This window comes from Lucilia sericata, unplaced genomic scaffold (assembly GCF_015586225.1).
Source record: "Lucilia sericata isolate MDLA Ls3-8-SP2 unplaced genomic scaffold, ASM1558622v1 Contig000698F_arrow, whole genome shotgun sequence".
In the NCBI taxonomy this organism is placed as follows: Eukaryota; Metazoa; Arthropoda; class Insecta; order Diptera; family Calliphoridae; genus Lucilia; species Lucilia sericata.
The window spans coordinates 20,120-25,325 of record NW_023994701.1 but is presented as its reverse complement, the minus strand read 5'-3'; the positions used below and the strand labels follow the sequence as shown (position 1 = coordinate 25,325).

The following is a 5,206-nucleotide window of genomic DNA, read 5'->3' as shown; positions in this document are numbered from 1 at the left end:
ATTTTGTAAATAAACTAATATTTAACGACAATAAAAATGTTTATATATACATAACGCTCATTTACGCGACTAATGTCATAATTCAAAAAGTCATATTTTTAAGGAAAGCGGTTTTAAGAGTTTTATAAAATATATGTATATCATGGGATTTAAAAATTTAAATCTTATTACAGTGTAATAGGTATGAATTAAAACTTAATTTTTAGAATCGAATATTTCGAATATTTACTACAAGATTGAGACATAACTGATAAATCGGATTGTTTGAACTGAAAACTACAGAATAGCATTTTTGAGAGCACATTGATACAACTAAATGAATGTCCATAGAACTATATATATCAAAGTCTTCAGTACTCAGTTCAAAAAACCCCGAACATTGAGTTATAACACTCTTCCAGTAAATAAGCGATATGTGTGCTTGAAACATTTTGGCGTACGACTAAATTCCCACAAAATAATAAAATAAACTATATTCTCTTTCTTTCTCTCTCTCTCTATTCTTCTGGTTAATATAGTCATTGAAAACCATATCTTTATCGCAAAACAAAAAAAATACATTTAAATTAATTTATTTAATTAGTGTTAAGTTGTGAAAACTTTGCACTTAAAATGTGATTTGATAACGAACTATATGATACCCTACACTATAAACTTATTATACTCATCATTCCATTTGTAATACATTAAAGTATTGGATCCATAAATCATGTCATTAGAACTAAAACTATGCAGTTAATTAATTCGTTCTAAAATTTAGAAGATCACTCGTTCAATCCAATTCAATGAATTTGAACTATTAAGTAAATAATGTTAATAGAGGTTTACTTCCATCCCTCGTGTTAATCGAGGTATAAGTGTATTATTAAAATTTATTTGCAGACAATTAAAGACTATGTATGTATATTGATATTACAAATGTTAAATGTCTTATCATAATTTATTGACTATATCAATTTTGGTCAATATCATTGCAATTCAAAGATTAAGTGTCGACACTAACGTCATTTCATTTCATTTAACTTTTAATTGTCTGTCATCATATTGTTGAGAGACAATTGTGTTGCCAATATATAACGTTATTAAGCATTTGTTTTGATGTACATATGTAATCTTCAACAATTTGTGGGACCACCTTAAGGTAATCGACCTAAAATCATTTAAAATCTCTCAAAAGGCCTTGGTATACATATGTTATATTCGGAATTTAACTTCCTTTATCAAATAAAACCTTGAGACCAAGTTACACTTTTCTAAAAGATAACTTTTCTAAAAATGAACCGCTGAATCCAAATCCAACTTCAGATTTTCTCCATTTCAACTGGGATTTGAGATATCGTATACTAAAATTTGAAAGAAACGCAAAAAGAAACATTTGAAAATAGATAAAAATATATGAATGATATTGGAACGAGTATATTTTGTAATACTTAGTTCAAATAACCCGTATTTTGTGCAAATGAGCGATATGTAAAATATATACATATGTCCGACCGACCTCTATAGTATTTGATAGAGTATTGAACTTTCCTAATTTCATTTAAATCGAATTTTTAACTTAAGAACATTATATTTAAATGATTTTTTATTTATAAACCAATTTTCTGAAAGAGAACTTATCTGGAACCTATTAAAAGTTATAACAAGTAAGAGTGTTATATTCGGCTATGCCGAATCTTATAAACCCATCACTGCCATATAAATAAACTTTAATATTTTTAATATTTTATTATTATATATCGATATTAATGAGAACATCAGGGAAATATTTGAAAGAGGTCCATTAATGAGGGTTTAACTATTGACAGTGCTCTTTCGAATTAAAAATATTAATTTATATAGAGAGTACAGTTATTTATACATATATGGACCAATTCTCATAATAGTCGGTAGGAAGATTTCAGTTTCTTATTTATTTCAAATTTCATAATAGTAATGAGCCTCAAAGTCATTTTTCGCGTTGTAGTAATTTTTTTGAGGGATTTATATGGGATGGGGTTATTATGGACTGATCCTTATAAAAATTGGTAGAGAGATTTCGGTTCCTATAGAACTTATTAGTGTTGAATTTCATCGGTGTTCTCGCATTTTTAAGCCAGTGCGTTAAAGTAATTTTCTGATAGGGACCTTAAAAGGTGGGGGGTTCAATCAGCTTAGTTAGCTCATACAAAACTAGTTACTACTAGTATTTTTAAGCCAGTACTGAGTTTTAAAGTCATTTTCTGAAGGGGCTTATATGGGGATAGGGTCAATTATAGACCGATCCTCGTAAAATTTTGTAGAACGATCTTTGTTCATACAAGTCATTTTTATATCGAATTTCATCGCTTTACTCGTTTTTTAGGCCAGTAATGAGCGTTAAAGTAATTTTCTTATGGGGACCTTATATGGGGGATAGGGTCAATTAAGGCCCGATCCACATAAAATTTGGTATAAAAGTTTTGGCTCTTAATATACTTACTTATGTAAAATTTCTTCGCTACACTCGTATTTTTATACCAATAATGACCCTTAAAGTCATTTTCTGAAGGGGACCTTATATGAGGGGTAGGGTCAATTATTGACCGATCCACATAAAATTTGGTGTAGAGATATTGGCTCGCATGAAGCTTATGTGTGATGAATTTCATCGCTATATTCGTATTTTAGTAATTTTCTAAAGGGGACCAATTGTGGTCCTATGTCAGAATTTTCAGAATTTTATTCCGGAAGTCAAAAAACTGACTTATCCGATATTTTGTGGCATTTACTTCATAAACAACGAATTTGTGAATGTTTGAAGCTTTTTACACAATATTTTGTGGGGTACATTTGTGTGGGGGCGATGTGAAATTGTAGACCGATTTTGCCCATTTTCAGTACCAAACATTTCTGATCAATAAGAAATATTTTGGGAAAATTTCTTCTCAATATTTTTTTTTTGTGGACGCTATCGTGCCAACAACAGACAGACGGACGGACATAGCTAGACAAAAAAATTTCGCAGAATGATTTATCGATACACTATAGGATTTTATCCATACATAGTTATACATATATTAAATAAAGTGAAAAATATGTAATAAGGTGACTTAATGAAGTGGACCTTATATGAGAGCTATGATCAATTATGGACTGGTCCAAAATTTTTTTTTCAGAATATTTTGTATATACACAAAATATACTCATGTAAGTTTTTGTAGCTACATCTCATTTTGTCAATGAAATAAATGTGTGTGTTTAAGTAATTTTCGGAAGTGGACCTTGCATGGGAGATAAGACCAATTATAGGCCTATCCAAAAATTCGTGATTTTTATATAAAAAACCTATTTATGCGGAAATTCACTCCGAAATCTAGAAATTTGCGATTCTCGGAAGTTGAAGTTATTAGATTTGTATAAGTATTTACAAAACATATTTATACCGAACATTATCTTTATTTTTTAATTAGTTATGCGTATTTAAGTGATTTTAGGAAGTGGACCTTATATGGAAGATATGACCAATTATGGGCCGTTCCAGAAAAACTTTCGCAGGGTGGTTCATAAACACATTCATGACGAATTTTATACCGATATCTTAATTCAGTAATGAAATATGTGCGTTTACGTGATTATCGGAAATGGGCCTTATATAGGAGCTATATCCAATTATCCGAAAAATATTGTGTAAAATGATATATGTAGATATCTTTATTCTTAGTTAGTTACATGTAGTATATACATTTAAGTGATTATCGTAATTATAACTTATATAAGAGCTATGACCAATTGTTGACCGATACTCTATCACCACTGATGACGATGGAGGGTATAAAAATAAATTTTATAAATTAATAAAATATAATATGTAATTTTAAAAATTAAAAAAAATATTAAAAAGTTAGCCGCCCCCGGGTGGGCTCGAACCACCAACCTTTCGGTTAACAGCCGAACGCGCTAGCCAATTGCGCCACGGAGGCAGTTGATGATATTTTTACTTACAACTGTTTTAAACACAACGACAAAACGAAGACATAGAATAGAATGTGGTAGAACAAAAACTAAAATCTTAACAAAAGGTGAATTTGAAACATAAACACACCACTCACTGTTATAACGAATATGTATGTAGAAATATTTATTAGGAGCTTCAGAATTTATGCTGCATTTAACACACAAACACGTACATTCCTTTCGGGCGATTTTTGGACCCCCCTCTAACTTAATGAAAACTTTATATACAAAATTGAATTTTTGCACAAGTTTGCAAATTTGACTTTTTTAGCATATTTAAGGCATATCTCCAGGCTTTTAGAGCATATTTTACTCTTTCCCAGCAAAAAATCTGAAATTTTTGGTAATAGCCGGTAGTTAATTCATACATTACTTGGTAATGAGTGTTCATTATCATCCACATTATTTCATTTAGCTGAATAAGTTATTACTGGTAAAGAACAAAACAATTTGGATTTGTTATGGCTCAATTGTCTAGGTCGTTCATTTAACAAACAGGGGGTTCGTAGTTCGAGCCCTGCTGGATACTGTTTATTTTTTTTCAAAATGACATTCATTTATATATTTTTGTAAAAAGCCGTTCTCAAAATTATAAAAAGCAACGTGTTAATGGAGCATCGAGTAAGCGGCTGGAGTGAGAAACATAGAAAACAACTGAATGCCTGGGTTCAAATCCCGGCCGAGGAATTTTTTTATTTTTTGTTTTCTACATACAAAGTCGGCCCAAAATAACTAGCTATCACATAACATATTTGTAGGTTTATTTGTAACTAGTTATTTCGCAAAGTTTTTGTAATCAAATTAGTAACCATTTATTAATTTGTTTAAGGTAGGTACATATTATTTGAACCTCGTCGAACAAAAATAATTAGTTATTCACCCCAAAAGTAATTAGTTTCCACGTGATTCCAATATTACTTTCTAGATTACTAGGTAATGAAAATTTTTGCTGGGTTTAGTGCATATTTTGGTGTTTGTATCTATAAGGTACTTAGAATATTTTGAATGATTGATTTAAGTTAAAATTTACACCAAATAATTCACAATTTTTTGGGAATTTTTGGCAGATTTTGCAAAAAAATTCAATTAATTTGTCATATTAGGTGACAAGATTAGTTTGATTGAATATATATAGTATGTACTTGTTGTTTGATCATCATGAAAAGGGGTTGATTTTTTTGCACTAAAAGAAGGCATAATTGTATTATTTGTAGTTCTTTCTGTTTTCATT

General features: G+C 29.8%; 1 non-coding gene across 1 annotated transcript; it reads right to left on the bottom strand.

Moving 5' to 3' along the window:
• Positions 1–3,867: 3,867 nt before the first annotated feature.
• On the bottom strand, positions 3,868–3,941 carry Trnan-guu. Its single transcript has one exon. It is a non-coding gene; the product is annotated as a tRNA-Asn (tRNA).
• Positions 3,942–5,206: the final 1,265 nt, after the last annotated feature.